The 18,550-nt window shown below is 40.1% G+C and overlaps 1 protein-coding gene across 1 annotated transcript in view; it reads left to right on the top strand.

The window, feature by feature from the left end:
* The window catches only part of PLBD1 (phospholipase B domain containing 1), a 219,305-nt gene that overhangs the window by 74,051 nt on the left and 126,704 nt on the right, over positions 1-18,550 (top strand). The window lies entirely within an intron of this gene.

Raw genomic sequence — 18,550 nt, 5'->3', positions numbered from 1 at the left:
GATTGTGAAGCTTGGTTGAGATGGTGAAGTCAGAGGGTGGGGTATTTCCCAGGGAATGCCTTACTGCTAAATGATGAACTAGAAGAGCTGAGCTCTCAAGAGTTAACACGTTGTTAATGTAGCCTCACACTCTACAAGGCAGCACAAATGGAGGGAGGGGAGACAGCATGGCAGACAGAGACACAAACTCTGTGTGTGTGAGAGAGAGATGCACGTTGCCCCTTTAAGTACACTGATCTCCTCTAAGTACATTGCCTTTTTAAGTAGATCAGCAAGATGAGACAACAGCTGCTGCCAGAAAGCTCCCTCCATCCTGAACACCCTGTCGTGCCTCACCCCCACTCTATGGAGATGGGAGTAAGCAAGGGGCAGGAGCGGGGGGAGGGGGACACCCTGACATTAGTCCCCCTCTTCCTCCCTGCCCTACACAGCAAACAGGAGGCTCCCAGGAGCATCTCCAAGGCAGAGGGCAGGAGCAGCACATGGCAGTGTGGGGAGGGACAGCTGAACTGCCAGCAACTGATAGCCTGCTGGGCGACTGCTGCACAGGGAACTTAGGAGAGCAGGGAGCTGATAGGGGGGCCTGTCCACTCTCGTTCTAAGCCCCCACCACTAGCTCTTTCTGCAAACAGTGGACAAAGCTGGCGGCTGCCAAACAACTTTATAAGGGAGCATTGCATAACTTTAAACAAGCATGTTCTCTAACTGATCAGCAACGAAACAACGTTAACCGGTATGACTTTAAGTGAGGAGTTACTGTAGATGAGTTCCTCCTCAAATGGCCCATTAACATTCCTCCAGTCATAGGGAAGAAAGTAATAGGGAAGAAAGCAAGTGGGAAAGCAGCTGAGGGTGTTGTTATTGGGTTATAGATTGTTGTCCTCGTCCTCAAAGGAAACCTGCACAAAACTTTCAAAAGATCAGTCTGGGAGCTTAAATTCTTAACTTTGCTAGACACTAAAAACCATGGTCTGAACAGACATTGGCCTTATGGCTTATTAAAATGGTGTAAGTGAAGCGTTAATGGGCCACTTCACCCTGAATGGTCCCTTGAAATATGTGCTAAACAATCTGTTCCATTTTGTCTTTAGCTGTGACATTCTGAATAAGTTTCCCAGGCCTGAAGAAGAGCTCTGCATAAACTCAAAACCTTGTCTCTCTCTCCAACAGAATTTGGTCCAATAAAAGATATTACTTCACCCATCTTGTACGTCTGATATCCTGGAACCAACAGGGCTTCTTCAACACTGTACAAAATATAGATATTTTGCAGTTGTTTGTTGCACCAGAGCAGTCAGGGTGTTAACTCATATTATTGACAATCAAAACCCATTGTTTCTGTCGTCTATCACATCTCATGACACAGAGCCTACCTGGGGAGTGGAACTGAATATTTATGGAAACACCAGTGAATTTTAATTGATACAGAAGCAGACATCTAACCTTCAACCCCTCCCAGAATGGAAGTCACCTGACACAGACCTGACTAGCCCTGAAAGATCTCGGAACACATGGGCCAGAGAAACAATTTACAAGGACTAACAGTATGGTGTGCCCCAATGGTAGTAGTTATAAAGAAAAGTGGAAAAATATGAATCTGTGTAGTTCTTAAAAGACTTAATGAATCAATTGGGAGAGAAGAATGTGTTCTCCCAACTCTGGATGATTTCCTTCCCAAAATGAAAGGAACTAAAGTATTCTCCCAAGCTGAATGCCTCGAGACAACTCTGGCAAATTCCTCTAGCCAAACAAAGTGCTGAATTGACACATTTATCAAACCCTTTGGGAGCAGGGGCGGCTACAGGTACCAGCATGCCTAGCACGTGCCTGGTGCGGCAAGCCATGGGTGTGCTCTGCCGGTTACCGCAAAGGCAGCAGGCAGGTTGCCTTTGGTGGCATGCCTGCAGAAGGTCCACTGGTCTCGCGGCTTCGGCGGACCTCCTGCAGGTGTGCCGCCAAATCCGCGGGACCGGGGACCTTCTGCAGGCAAGCCGCCGAAGACAGCCTGCCTGCCATGCTTGGGGCAGCAAAATACCTAGAGTCGCCCCTGTTTGAGAGATTTTGCTTTTGAAGATTACCTTTTGGGATTACCAGTGGACCTGAAATTTTCCAAAGAAAGATGGCAGAACTGTCAACGAACACAAATGGAGTTGTAGTTTTCATAGACAATGTTTTGATATATGGCTCTTCAATGAAAGAACACAACAAAACCCTCAACAAAGCCCTAGGCCTAATCAGTCAGTCCAGACTGAAGTTAAATAAAAGTGTGTTTTCTGCCTACCCCAAACTGAGCTTTTGGGGCAGTCACTAAAGAAAGATGGAATAGTCTGACCGTTGAGAAAATAAAAGGAATTCGAGAATAGAATGCACCAACAAATGTACCAGAACTGAGAGCGTACTGGGCATGGTAAATTACCTTGGTCAATACCTACAAGAGCTTTCTACAGTGAGAAAATCACTGCATGAACTGTCCAGTGCATCTTGGCTATGGGGGCTAAATCAAGACATTGCCTCGAACAAACTCACAATGGTCAGTGTAGAAGCAAACACCTCCATGGCCTAAGTGGTATACTGTTGCAACAACACAAATCTGTGTGCAAACCAGTTGTGTTTTGCTCTCGCACACTCACACAAGCAGAAAAGTTATACAGAGTGAATGAAAACAATGGCCTGGCAAGTCTATGGGCATATGAAAACTTTTACAGATATCTGTGTGGATGGGATTAATTTACAATGATAAAAGACCACAAAACCCTCATCAGTGGAAAAGATTTGGATCAAGCCCTGCGAAGATGTCAACGTCTGTTGATAAGGTTAGTGTGATTTAACCCAACTTCTAAATATGTTCCTGAGAAAAATCTGGTAGTAGCAGACATTCTGTTATGGAACCCAGCATTACACTGTGATGTTACCCAGGGTATGATTTGGACTGTTGAATAGCTGAGCCCCTTCAGTTCTCTAGCCGGGGGTGCCCTTTACATGGCTTTGCTGTATAAACAGTCACTCCTGGCCTGCTCACACAGTCTTCAGCACGTAAATTCACTCCCAGCTAAATACATGCATACTCTGACCATTCACTTATGAATTACATATAGGGCGATACTCGCAAATTCTTAGTCCAAGCCTTGTTCCCTGAAATGTGCATCTTGTGCTGCTCAGCACCCTCCTGAACAGTACAAGTTCACAGAAAGTCCATCATTTCATCAAAGGAAAATGATGATAAACCAGCCTTGTTATCCTACACACTTTAATTAAAACATAGGTTAATACAAAACAATAAGATATGTTTAATAACTACAGAAAGATAGATTTTAAGTGATTACAAGTGATGATGCATAAAAGTCAGGATTGGCTACAAAAGAAAATAAAAGAGTAAAATGGAAGTTAATGCCTAATTTAACAAGTGAACTTAAAAGCATAAGATTTTGTCTCACCATTTACTGCAGTAAATTTCAGAGATTGGATCTTCTTTTCAGCCTGGAACTCCTCCCTTGCCCGCTTCCCCCGTGGTTCAGAGTCTCTCTTGTATTCGTTGATGTCATGAGCAGAGAGATTGGAGGAGAGTTGAATTGGAGGTCACTGTCTCTCATTCTTATATCTCTTTCCCTTCTTTGAGGATTACCCCCAGCTGGGGTCTAGGGGACAAGCAGTCTCTTGTGTATGCAAGGCTTGAAATGTTCCTGTGATGCAATGTAAATTTCGTATTCACACCTTCCTCCTGCTGAAGAATGGCCGCTTAAGCAGCCATTGAAAGCATTGTAATTCCAAATGAAATCACAGAAGAAATAGTAAACCTCATCCATAAAGAACATAACATAAACATAAGAACATAAGAATGGCCATACTGGGTCAGACCAAAGGTCCATATAGCCCAGTATCCTGTCTACTGACAGTGGCCAATGCCAGGTGCCACAGAGGGAATGAACCCAACAGGCAATGATCAAATGATCTCTCTCCTGCCATCCATCTCCACCCTCTGACAAACAGAGGCTAGGGACACCCTTCCTTACTCTTCTGGCTAATATCCATTAACGGACTTAACTGCCATTAATTTATCCAGTTCTCTTTTAAACGCTATTATAGTCCTAGCCTTCACAAGCTCCTCAGGCAAGGACTTCCACAAGTTGACTGCGCTGTGTGAAGAAGAAATTCCTTTTACTTGTTTTAAACCTGCTGCCCGTTAATTTCATTTTGTGGCCTCTAGTTCTTGTATTATGGAAACAAGTAAATAACTTTTCCTTATTTACTTTCCCTACATCACTCATGATTTTATATACTTCTATCATATCCCGCCTTAGTCTCCTCTTTTCCAAGCTGAAAAGTCCTAGCCTCTTTAATCTCTCTTCATATGGGACCCATTCCAAACCCCTAATCATTTTAGTTGCCCTTCTCTGAACCTTTTCTAATGCCAGCATATCTTTTTAGAGGTGAGGAGACCACACCTGTACGCAGTATTCAAGATGTAGGCATACCATGGATTTATATAAGGGCAATAAGATATTCTCCATCTTAGTCTCTATCCCTTTTTTAATGATTCCTAACATCCTGTTTGCTTTTTTTACCGCCGCTGCACACTGCGTGGATGTCTTTAGAGAACTATCCACGATGACTCCAAGATCTTTTTCCTGATTAGTTGTAGCTGAATTAGCCCCCATCATATTGTATGTATAGTTGGAGTGATTTCTTCCAATGTGCATTACTTTACATTTACCCACATTAAATTTCATTTGCCATTTTGTTGCCCAATCACTTAGCTTTGTGAGATCTTTTTGAAGTTCTTCACCGTCTGCTTTGGTCTTAACTATCCTGAGCAGTTTAGTATCATTTGCAAACTTTGCCACCTCACTTTTTACCCCTTTCTCCAGAATGTTTATGAATAAGTTGAATAGGATTGGTCCTAGGACTGACCCTTGGGGGACACCACTTGTTACCCCTCTCCATTCTGAGAATTTACCATTTATTCCTACCCTTTTAACCTACCCTTTTAACCAGTTCTCAATCCATGAAAGGACCTTCCCTCTTATCCCATGACAACTTAATTTATGTAAGAGCCTTTGGGGAGGGACCTTGTCAAAGGCTTTCTGGAAATCTAAGTACACTATGTCCACTGGATCCTCCTTGTCCACATGTTTGTTGACCCTTTCAAAGAACTCTAATAGATTAGTAAGACATGATTTCCCTTTACAGAAACCATGTTGACTTTTGTCCAACAATTTATGTTCTATGTGTCTGACAATTTTATTCTTTACTATTGTTTCAACTAATTTGCCCGGCACTGACGTTAGACTTACTGGTCTGTAATTGCCAGGATCACCTCTAGAGCCCTTTTTAAATATTGGTGTTACATTACCTATCTTCCAGTCATTGAGCACAGATGCCGATTTAAAGGACAGGTTACAAACCCTAGTTAATAGTTCTTCAACTTCACATTTGAGTTCTTTCGAAACTCTTGGATGAATGCCATCTGGTCCCGGTGACTTGCTACTGTTAAGATTATCAATTAATTCCAAAATCTCCTCTAGTGACATCTCCGTCTGTGACAATTCCTCCGATTTGTCACCTACAAAAGTCGGCTCAGGTTTGGGAATCTCCCTAACATCCTCAGCTGTGAAGACTGAAGCAAAGAATACATTTAGTTTTGCTGCAATGACTTTATCGTCTTTAAGCGCTCCTTTTGGATCTCAGTCATCCAGGGGCCCCACTGGTTGCTTAGCAAGCTTCCTGCTTCTGATGTACTTAAAAAACATTTTGTTATTACCTTTGGAGTTTTTGGCTAGCCATTCTTCAAACTCCTCTTTGGCTTTTCTTATTACATTATTACACTTAATTAGGCAGTGTTTATGTTCCTTTCTATTTACCTCACTAGGATTTGACTTCTACTTTTTAAAAGATGCCTTTTTATCTCTCACTGCTTCTTTTACATGGTTGTTTAGCTATGCTGGCTCTTTTTTAGTTCTTTTACTGTGTTTTTTAATTTAATTAAATGCCATATATGGGCCAACCAGCCAGTGCAGTGGCTTGGCATCAGCAAAGATATAAACAATAAAGTATCTGCATGTGAACATTACAGAACTAATAGACCAACACAACACAAATAACCTTTAATAACAACACATCTGCCAAACAGATGTTGGAAGAGACTAGCTTCAGATTTATGCAAATACAGAGGATATCATTACCTGGTCATAGGGGACTATTTTTCCATGTATATAGAAATAATGTACTTGGGAGACATAACATGTCACAGTGTTATCAAGAAACTGAAGTGCACTTTTGCTCATTTTGGCATTCCAGAACAACAAGGGATGGACAATGGACCACAGTTCACTGCAGCAGAATTTAAGGCATTCTGAACAAAATATGATTTTGATCATGTTACTAGCTGCCCATGTTACTCAGAAGTGAATGGAGAATAAAGCCAAGAAAACCCTAGAACAGGAAGATATATTCCTTTTTCTCTGAGCTACAGGTCAACACCAATAGCAGCTACGGGATAGAGTCCAACATGACTTCTGATGGGAAGACAACTCAGAACTACTGCTCTAACTTTTGAAAAGAATCTATTTCCAAAGACATGAAAAAGTAACTAAATCAGATAAAAAAGTAAAAAGAGCTTATAAACACCTTTACATCACACAATACTCAGAGAACTGCTGGGTCTAAGACCTGGTGACCATGTTCTGTCAAATTGGATATAGAGAGAGGATGGACACTTCAGCTGTCATAAAGAGAAATAACTTTAGAACCCAGATATGTGATTGAGACCAACAGTGGAGAGTTCAACGGAAACCATTGACATCTAAAGTTTGTTCCTCAGAGAGAATGATAGACTGAGAAAACGCTACAGACAGTGGATTCCAAACTGACCACATTCAGTTGTTGCAACTAATGGATGCCCAGATGACCAAGCTGTTACATGTTCAGGTTGTGTAATTAAAAAGCCAGTATGATTCAGAGACATTTAACAGACTAATTTGTATTGAACTTCAAAGATACATGTAGGTACATTTTGTAAATGCTAGGAACGTATTAAAGGGGGAGATGTGATGGAATGTTAAACCGTATTATGCTGTTAAGCCATGAGGCGGTACACTGTGCAACATACCTTATTTCAGCTAACCTCGGCCTTACAGGGCAGAGCATTACAGGATTTTATGGAAGATGTATTTCTGGTGTATCTCTCTGAGAAGGAAACTCTGTCGTCATTCAATAAATGACACAGAAGTTTGACCTGCCAGTAGCAGCCCTGCAACCTACCATGTATGAGGTGGAAATGACATCTGCCAAGTCTGCAGACAACATGTAGCAAAGGGAGCAGCAGAAGCGATTAGAGCCAGGGAGGAAACCACCTGGCCGCACTCGCAACCAGAGCAGACCTGGTCCTCACTTCTCTGGAAGTGAAGGTTGGCTGGTGACAAGCTTTGAGGCCTTACAAGCTCTCCAATATTGGCTCACCCCATTGGGTGGTGTTTGTGTGCCGTGCTGGTGCCTGTGGGATTGGCTCTCTATTGATTGGGCTCACATGCATCTGAATATGCTACTGTCGCTGTGGCCTTTTGCTTCCAGTGGTCTGCTCGTGGCATCAAAGGAGAAACGGTTCACAGTAAATTGTTCAGGTCTGTGATCTCTCTTCTCTTTTTTTACTTGTTTTGAAACAGCAAGTTAACCATGTTGACATTTAAATAATCAGCATTGGTAAACTGAGCCAACACATAATTGAGATGAATAGGGCAGTTCATATCTTTCAGAATTATTGTTTTATGTTCTCTGCAGATGCAATCGATCATCTGGTCATCACTGCATCAGTTTATACACTCATTTAACATTTTCAAGGCTTTCTTTGCAACCATAAGAGTAAGATACTTTTTTTTTTAATGAAAGATGAGATTTTGGAGAAAAAAAAGAAAAAGTGCTGTGTCACTGAATCAGTGAGACTGGTCCAATTCTAGCCTGAGTTTGGCACATCCACCTCCATGCGAGTCCGAGGGCAAAGCCTCACTCATCTGTATAATGCTTATTCTGGCAGATAGTACATTTTGAAGTGAATTGGATTGAGATTGAGGGCCTTATGAAATCAAACACCAGAAAAAGAATCCCTTATTGGAGGGCAGAACACAGGTCAAAGATATTCCCTCAGTCCCACCCCCTCTCTCCTGCCAAGGGGCAGGAAAACCCACAGATGGCTCTTTTTTGGTCTTGCCTTACCTTTCCTGGGCTGGAAGTGGAGAAGCAGTTCATTTCATCTTCAACTCCTCTTCTTCTTAATAAGGGTGTTGAAACTGGATGGAAACCTCAAACACTGAGAGTCATAGAGCAAGTACAGTCTAGCACTTGGCTCCCTCACTTATAGAAATGCTCTTTTGAAAACTCTTAGGGAGAGAAAATGTCTCTGCTGTCCCCCTGTATCAGCCAATGCAACAATTCAGCAATAATGGATAAGCACAACTGCTGCATAGTTCTTCTAAAATAATCTGTAGTGAAATGCTTAACACTGCTGAAATTTAAATGGTCATAATTAGGCTTCAGCGTTAACATCCCGTCAAAGTGAATGGGGCAGTTCACATTTCTCTTAGAACTACTGTTTCAGCCTGTCTGCCTGCAGACTCAGGAGAACACCGCATCAATTTTCATTCAGATTGCTAATTTTGGAAACAAAAGGGCTAGAGATTTTTTTTCATGTACATATTCCATTTTAATTATATTAACATTGATGAGGGTGCAGTTTTTCTCTATTAGATCAGCCACTGCTCAAAATATTCTCCACCCAGTGCAGATAAATATTTTAATCCCTTTAGGATTTGAAAGTTAAAAAGGAACCAGTTTGGTCATGTCTAGCTCATTTTACATGCCTTCCTCTTATGGCTGCAGCTATACTCCCTGGGGCTGTACTTGTGTGAGTTCTAACATACTAACCAGTGTTGGACCTAGTCAGTATTTGAAGAGAATTCAAAGAAAATCAGGGAACTTCTTGAAGTGTCGTGGTCAATGATCAAGTAAAGGGCATTCTTCTGTTTGAATGCTGATTGAATACTGTGATGATATTTAGCATGGTAGGGGGATTCTGTGATCTTGAAAGTGGCGGAGTCGGATCTAAGCAATACATACTTTAGAACATCAGGCGTCCTTAGGAAAGGGTTCAGGAAGAAAAGTGGGGGAAGCAAGAGAGTGAAAGAGCTGTTGCACTTATGTGAATTATTTTAAATAAGAATCTGGTTTAATCTTACTGTCTGCTTGCTTACTTCAGTCAAAATATAACATTTCTGGCATCATGGATTGCTTCTGCCTTTGTCTAGGTCACTTTGAAGTCTTTATGCTGAAAAGTGATTCAGATGTCTTCATTTTTTTTCTAGCTTAGCCTACACAGTTAGCTGTTCCATCGCAGCAGTGGAATTTATATTTCCCTGAGTACGTGCAAGCTATTTAGAGTGATAACGTTTCTGCAGAATGAAAGAAAGCCTTTCTGAGGGATTGTTTGGGACATGAGAGGCAAAGGGCATTGTAAAATATGCCTGTCAAGCCAGCTGCTTTTCCTGATTCCACAGACTTTGATAAAACAATTCTGGTACCTGGTAAGCACTTTGACTTGCTGATAAATGTTTTGGCAGAACATTATTTTTCCAGTAGATAGTAGAAACCCCCAGAAAGCTGACCGCGGGATATATGACTGCATTGTATGAACTAGTCTCTACATGCTATGTTGATATCCTACCTGACAAAATGATTCATGATCAAATAACTGAAAAGACAAATAATTCTAAAATTAGAGAATCATTGTTCATGGGGAAAACACACCAACAAGGCAACTCAGTTAAAGGAAATGTAATAGCCATTAAAGGTGCAGAATCATTGGCCTGGATCGTCTGCCCTTAACTGACTACCTGGACATTCCCTTTGCATAATGGAATCCCCATTGGTAGCCTGCCCAAGGCCTCTAGTATAGAGAGTAAGGCAATGGAAAGAGGACATTCCAGAGTACTTCTGTGCTCCAACAATTCCTGGGTTTTAGAATGATCTCTCAGGATGTCCTTGCAGCTGGACACAATTTAGAGCAGTCTTGATGTTCTAATTTATGCCAGGGGCCAAATTGTCTCCAAGCTAGTCCTGGGATTAAAGGAATATAAAGGTAATTCAAAGCTTTCTATAAGGAAAAACAAGGATTCTCATTGCAGAATTGGGTTACAATAGAGTGCTATGCCTTAGGGACATATCCCTGCAAGAAATCTCTTTAAGTAAAAACTTGGCCTTTTTTGATAGAGTGCAAGACACATCTCTTTGACTAGGCTTCCCATGGATTGTGTGCTAGTCATTTAGCCACTCTCAGATCATCTTTTGACTGGGCAAATTGGCAGCAGAAGAGAGTGATCTTTTGAACCTCTTAATTTGAACTGCTAATGGTTCAATTTAAACAATATACAGTGCACCGAGATACCACTGTGATGGATGCCATAATAAATAATTTTTCAGGCCACTAAGAGAAAACTGGATAGTTTCTCACAACGTGTTCCTATTTTATGGTGGAAAATCCAGAAATCCATGCATATAAGGCTTCTCTCTGACTAGAATGAACCAATCCTGCATACATCACACTGCAATGCTTCAAATACTGTAACAAAGAAGGTCTTAGATGTGTTTCTAAACTTGCAAGAAATTCAGACATTATATACAATTAAAAAGTATGCAATCTCCGTGTGCACAAAGTAAGAAACACTCCACTCTCAAAAAAAGAATAGTTAATTATGGAAACACAAAGACTGTGGGTCTGATCCTGAAAGGGAACATAAGAAGATAAGAATGGCCATACTGGCTCAGATCAATGGTCCATCTAGCCCAGTATCCTGTCTTCCGACAGTGGCTGGTGCCAGATGCTTCAGAGGGAATGAACAGAACAAGGCAACTTATCAAATGATCCATCCCCTGTTGTCCAGGCCCAACTTCTGGCAGTCAGAGATTTAGGAATGCCCAGAGCAGAGGACTACGTCCTCGACTACCTTGGCTAATAGCCGTTGTTGAACCTGTCCTCCATGAACTTACCTAATTCTTTTTTGAGCTCAGTTATAAATCTCCACTTTCACAATATCCCCTGGCAACAAGTTCCACAGGTTGACTGTGTGTTGTGTGAAGCAGTACTTCCTTACATTTCTTTTAAACCAGCTGCCTATTAATTTCATTGTGTGACCACATAACAAAGGAACCAGGAAAGGGATAAATAACAGTTCTTTATTCACTTTCTCCACACTGTTCATGATTTTCCAGACCTCTGTCATATCCCCCGTTAGTCATCTCTTTTCTAAACTGACACATCACAGACTTTTAATCTCTCCTCATATGGAATGTGTTTCATACTCTTAATTTTTTGTTGCCCGTCTCTGTACTTTTTCAATTCTAATATATCTTTTTAGAGATGGGGCAACCAGAACTGCATGCAGTATTCAAGGTGTGGGAGTACCATGGATTTATATAGTGGCATGATATTTTCTGTCTTATCATCTATCCCTTTCCTAATGGTTCCTAACATTATCTTAGCTTTTTTGACTGATACACTGAGCAGATGTTTTCAGAGAACTATCCACAATGACCCCAACAACTCTTCCTTGAGGAGTAACTGTTAATTTAAACCCCAATCATGGAGTTTGTGCTCCCATGATGTTCCAGTGAAATTACTTAGATCAAGCTCTGTTTGATAACATCCATGAAACCACTGATTGAGTGGATATCTCCAAAAGTAGCAAAAAATCCAGTGGACAAATATAAACATACACAGATATGAGAGACTTGGACTCTTGTAAACAGTTCATTGCCATATATTACAAAAATAAATGAAATGTTGAACAACCTGAAACAACTTAATTGGAATTATCATCTGCATATCAACAGATATCTGCTGAATTACCAGGGCATTTCTATTTAAGTGCCTACATATGATTTATGCACCTAAATATGAAAATGATGATCAAAGTGACAAAGTTCAGAAAGATATAATATCACCTGCACCATTTACTCTAATAGAACTACAAAAGGGCTGTTGGGGAAATACAGTCTTAGAGATAATATCAGTTAATGATCTGGCAGTAACTCAGAGATATCAGTGTTTCTGGCAGTGTCCTCCCTTTCTATCAGCCCAGAAATAATCATACATTTCTAAACAAATGTCTTTGAAGAAAAAAATGTCTAAAGAAATTGTAACAGATAATAGAGTACAATCAATCTCCAGGAAAAAGGAAAACTATTGAATGGTGAATGGTATAACACATGAGAACTTCTCTTTACCATCCAAATGCACATGGATAAGCGGAAATATGAATAACTGATCAAGAAAGGTCTATAAAACCAAGGAATGAAGCTAAGCATAGGAAAAAGGCTGTATAGGAAAGATTATTTGCTTAGAGGTTGACCCTATATTTAGCAACTGGTATAATAAACTTCTATTTTTTCCAAGGAGAGAGGAAGTGTTGTATCTAATGCTAACTGAATACTGCAGGAATGACTAACTATCATACCTACTTTCCAGCACTATGGGGATGTTAGGGAAGGAAGTAAAAAAGGAGAAAAATGAGATGGTGAGAGATCTATTGCATATATGGAAGTTTGTTTAAAAGATCCAGTTTAATCCTATTGACTGCTAGCTTATTTCAGTCAAAATATTACAGATATCTTTTAAATGAGTTGTACAACTAAGGTTGTAACACATGAGCATTGTATATCAGTGGTTTTCAACCTGTGGTCCGTGGACCCCTGGGGGTCTGCAAACTGGGTCTAAGATTTCCAAGGAGACTGCATCTCCATTCGAAATTTTTTTAGGGGTCTTCAAATGAAAAAAAAGTTTAAAACCACTGGTCTATGCTAGTGAAATTTGATTTGCTAACAACTGTGTGTTACTCTTAACATGTTGTAACACAGCATATGTCCATATGCAAAGTTACTTCCAGCAGTACACAGGCATTCATATCACCATTTAGAAGAGATTTGCTTAGGGTAAAACAGGTACTGTGTCCTTTCTTTCATAAATAATAAGTTGGTGGTTTCTCAGTTACAATTAGTCAGTTGTTCAAATCAGAGAAACTGCCATCCCAACTAAGACTCATTGACAATATTATGGCCCATCGCAGCAGAAAGGCTAAGAACTGAATGGACCATGGAGACTGAATTCCTCACTTAACACCAAGAGATGTTCCCTTCATGTCAAGGCTGAGGGACATAAGCTGGTGGCAAATAGCTGGTAGATTGTACTATTGCAGCTGGTGGTGTAAGGGTTCCATGCATAAAGGGCTGGATCGAAAATCCATTTAAGTCAATGGGCGTCTTCCCATTAACTTCATTGGGCTTTGGATCAGGATCAAATACAGGACTTCATCTTCAAAGGCATATTATTATTTAATCCAGCATGTTTTATCAGCACCCTATTCACTTTTTTAAAAAATTATGAAAACTAGATGCAGAAATATTATGGAAAGTCAGATCAAAGGAGGTAGATGTAATAGTCTTGTTCCCCATATTAAATGCCAACAAACCTTTTTTAAAATATAGTGCCAGATTGAGAAATCTGGCTTCTTTTTTAATAATGATGGCATACACTGTTGTTGCAGCAGTATTACTCATCTGCATTATCTCCCAGGCTATGTACTTTTAGTGTGACTGATGATCTTGTTTATTCCCACACAGAATTGCTGGGAGACAGTGAATTTATGTGTACTGATAGCAGCAAAGGAGGAAGTCCTGCAAGTGGGGCTAAACATAGAAATAAGTATGGGAACACAATAAGCTTTTAAATTAAAAAATGAAGAGTAGAGAGTAAGGTTTGAGAATAAGGAAAAAGGAGAAAAAGAGAAAGAAAGGAAAGAGAAAAGAAAAAAAAGGGAGAGAAAAGAAAGGCAGAAAGTGGAGTGCATCCTGACAGCATTAAACATTGTTCACAAAGACAGTGCCAGTGTCAGTTTGGGAAACATTGAAAGAAATGCAGGAGTCAAGGTGAGAATCCTATAGGCTTTCTGAAAAATGTGCAGTTCTGGGGCCAGTATCCTATAGACACATGTACAAAGAAAGGAAGCCAAAGTCATATAATGAGCAAGTTGTTTTACCTACATTATTGGTCCCAAACACATCTTACAGTAGGGATACATAGTCTGAAAACTGCAGTAATTTTTTTTTTTAAATAAGAGTGACTCCTTCTGGCCAAAGGAAAGATGAGTCTTAGCTGTAAGCTACAAAGATGGAAGAGGAAAGAAATTGCTAGTCTTTACATTTGTTTCTTACCATTTAGATTATGCAGCTGTTTGATTCATTATGGATTTTAGGACACTGGATGAGCTTGAATTTTATATTGATTTTTAAAAAATCTCTGCCTGTCACTTTGAGCTGAGGACTCTCTCCCTGTTCCCTTTTCTGTGTAACATTGACCCAGTCACATGTTTCAAAAAGGGTCCAAAGAGCTCCATGTGGGAGAATCAGAATCTTTATTCTCAGCATGTCAGGCTCCAACAAGTGAAACATGGCTATGGACAGAAAAATTGCTGTGTAATAATGACACCTGTCTCCACAAACCTTCTCCCTATAATCTATCAGTCAACTTTAATTAGAAATAAAGTTAGCTCTGAAAAGCCAGTGCAGCTTCTATTATGCCTGGCTTATCATCAACAATGCTGTCTGCCAGATCTGGATAGTAGAATCCTTATTACCACTGATGCTTTAAGAGTCAGAAAAAGTTTGAATTTCAGATTCCAGATGGATTTTGGACTGTTGGCAGTTAGAAAAATCATCTTCTAGCTAGCCATATTGGATCAGGGCACCACTGAGAGAAAATAAACTATGACTCTACACTACTGTCACAGGTTTGCTTTTTAAGACTGTAGTGACATTTTGATTCTGGCATCTAACAACACTGAATAAATAAACTAAAACAGAAGCATTTTTTATTGATTTACCTGCAAATGCAACTGTTTATTTTTGAACATACTAGATATGGGAAAAAGTCACTGGAGTGAAGAAGATCAAGGACATTTGAAAAGAATCTCAGGTGAGTCATATGAGGACAGAATGCAGAAAAAAGGGTGTGTGTGAGATCTTGCTTCATCTTACACCCCCTAGGCCAGTGGTTCTCAACCCGTGGCTTGCTTGTGGCTCAATCAGCACACATCTGTGGCCCATGTGACATCCTCAGGGCCACACAGCTGGTATATATATTATATGGAGGCGGCCCACAAAACACATACAGGCCACAATAGTAACTAGGCTGAGAACCACTTGCGTAAGCCAAAGCTGGAGGGGTTAAATGCCACCAAAACATGAAATTTCCTAAACAAATTCTATGTAACATAGTCATCCATAATGAAAGAAATGGTACTGCCAATCCAAACATATACAAATCACGAGTCCAGCCTCCCAAGAATTATGATTGGCTTAAAAACAGAGAGATTTAAAAAAACAAATGTTTGGTTCTTTTTAATTGCCGTCTGGCTTTTGAGCCTTTTGGTGCACTTGCGTCTCATGTTCAAGCTTTGCCTCTGCATCTAGGAGAGCAAGAAACTTACTTTTTAAAAAATGAAAGCTGAGATTCTCATGTAATATCAAGATATCAGCATCTGGAGTTTTCAGGAAAAAAAACAAAAAATTCACGACACAATAGAATTACAAAAGTTGGCAACACTGAAGGAATAAACAATCGCAAGAAACATTCAGTGAAAAAACTATTTTTATAGGACACTATACCACAATGTTTCATTCATAGTATAAAATCAGATAGTTGCATAGCAATGTATGATTCTCAACGTTACTGTTGTTTGAAAACATACCTTTTAGCTGATTGAATGTTCCTTAATAGTTCAGACAGAATATGGGACATTATGCAGCAAATAAGAGATGTCCCTTAAAATGCAGGAGGTGAGTTCATACACCCCTCAGAACTATTATGGCCACAGAAGTGATGTCAACATCTATGTTTGTGTGATTGATTGCTGCTACGTTCAGCTGATATTTTCACATCATCTAGTGATTCTACAGCTTTCAGGAATCCTCAGTTACTTTCTTGTGCCTATTACTCCTCTGATCTCCACCTTCCAAGGAGGGAGAGGAATTATTATGAGTAGCCCAAGGAGGTACAAATTGATGTAGTGGGATGTAATTAAGAAAAGGAAGATTAGGATGGATATCAGAAAAAAATGTTAACAATGAGCTATATTAACTTGTGGAAATATGACTCTGCCCCACTCTGTTCCCAATTTCTCCTTTAAAATGTGAGCTCTCTAGGCTAAGGGACCTTATTGCACCATGTCTGCCATATTCTAACCACTGCACAGTGCTCTTGTACTTCTAATAATGTTTATAATAAAATTAGTCTCTGAAGAGAACTGTTGAAAGCCCCATTACTTGAGTAATTTAAAACTGGACTGGACAAAGCACTGGAGAACATATTACAGGGACCACTCTTGATGGGCTGAGGGAGCTGACAGAACGACTCAGTAGGTATTCTGCTCTGATTTCTGTTATTCTGTGTGTCTATGAATGTTCCAGAAGAAGGAGAGAGATGCACTCAGAGTAGTTTTGGAACCAGAAGTTAATGCAGTATTATCTGTTTAAACTAGATTGAACAAAATCCAGTTGTTTATTATCCAGTACAACAGCAAGCTGGGCAAACAAGCAGGGTCCTTGAGTCGGGATGAAATCCTGGCTCCACTAAAGTCAGTGTAAAACTCCCCCTGATTTCAATAGAGCCAAGATTTCAAATATAACACTGAAATTCAGGAAACTCACTCTCTCTTTCTCAGTGTTTTGGATATTTAACACATATCCAGATATTATACTTGTTGGCAAGGGACCAAGTTTCCCCCATAAATAAAGTGTAGCTTCCTTTGATTTGAATGTGAGTTGTTCATGTATATCTGAAGGCGGAATATGGTCTAAAGCATCAGGGAATAGTACTCATGACATAGATCTCTACTAAGTGATCTAAAGGAAAATCTCTATTAGTCGTTAGTAGTACTAGGGCTTGTACCTGCTTTCGAGGCCTCTAGCCACTTGAGGACAGTGCAATCAAACTGATAGACACTTGAGATGAGCAGATGACAGACTCTGTGAGAAGAGGACAGCAAGAGATATAAAAAAACAGGATTTCTGTTTTTGTGTGGTGAGGTCGTGAGGAGGTGGGAGCTATTTATTTATAATATGAGTACTGCCTGGGGATTCAGTTATGTGGCAAAGAGGGGAAAAATGTGCTGCTGTTTTGATTCTTTCAATTTTTTTGCATTGTGTTTTTAGAGGGCAGTTTTAAGCTGCTGTTAAATCCAAATAAATAGTAGATATATCCCAGTACATTACACAATTCCCATCATTATCATGATATGCAAATGTAACATGCTTAATTCCAGTAACTTTACTAGTATTTGCTGACTGCTTCCAGTAGGTAGACTAAGAAGAGCATTTAGGCCCAAAGCCTGCTCCCATTGACTTAAGCGGGAGAAAGCTCAGGCCTTCAATGAGTAATTACCCCAGAACATCCAGAGTTGAGCCAATGAACTAAATATGAAAGGCTCCATCTTCCATTCCCAATCTGATGGTCCATCCGTCCACTCCTATGCTCATACTTCTATTTCAGCTTGTTATTTTAGAGTTCCTACATTACTGTTTATAAGCACAGGGTTCGTTGAATTTGCTGGTTTGCAATTCTAGGCTCACTTATAAGTGCTGGATAGAGTAATGTGGTTTGCTCATAAACCTGGCTGGTGACATTGAGTTATCTCCCCCTCCCTCCAAAGATAAAGAATAGTGAAGCATTTATTTGGCATTAGGGGTAAGCTCGTATAAAATATTACATGGACCTTGTAAACAGGTATACAATATATGGTGCTCTTTTAAATACAGGCTTTTATAATGAGATAAACCAAGACAATTCTGGTTTCAGTTCAGTTGGTCTGTACCACAAACACTGTATTTGCATAGATGGTGTTTAATTTCCTTGTTTTTTTTAAATAATCTCTGGAAAGTTATAAAAGCTTATTTAGTCTTCAGTGGGGCTTCACTCCAGGTTCTGGTGGACAGGTAGTAGCTGCTATGGATGTCCATTCATCCCAAAATGCAAGATCCATCACATTCAGTAAAATATGCATTCAGTATTTATCTGCCGTAAGAGCTGTTGGCTCCCTCTACCTTTCTATTTCCTTTTCTCCTGTGTCAGAATAGCCAAGGATGGTAGATTTTTTTACCTTTTCTTACCCCCTGATTTGAGAACATTCTCAGGATGTGTTGTTGAGAGGATCCACTCAAGAACACTGCCTTGTTACCTCTGAATGATTTGAGGTTTGGCTTTGGTCCCCCATGTCAAATCTGTGACCTGCAGGAATCGGATCCCTGCATGACTCTTAGTAGCCACATCACAAAAACAGTTAACACAATTGGCCCCCTCCTTAGTAGCCTCAACAGACTCTGAAAAGTGCATTCCCCTAGAGGTGTTTCTCTATAGCAGAGTTGGGGTACATTGCCCAGGGTGATATTGGGGGATTCCTAAAAGATGGATTCTATGCTGATCCTGGAAGTTTTCAGTCAGACATTTTTTGCCAGTACT

Source organism: Gopherus flavomarginatus, chromosome 1 (genome assembly GCF_025201925.1).
Source record: "Gopherus flavomarginatus isolate rGopFla2 chromosome 1, rGopFla2.mat.asm, whole genome shotgun sequence".
Taxonomy (NCBI): domain Eukaryota; kingdom Metazoa; phylum Chordata; order Testudines; family Testudinidae; genus Gopherus; species Gopherus flavomarginatus.
The sequence above is the reverse complement of the archived record's forward strand: the minus strand, read 5'-3'. Positions and strand labels throughout refer to the sequence as shown.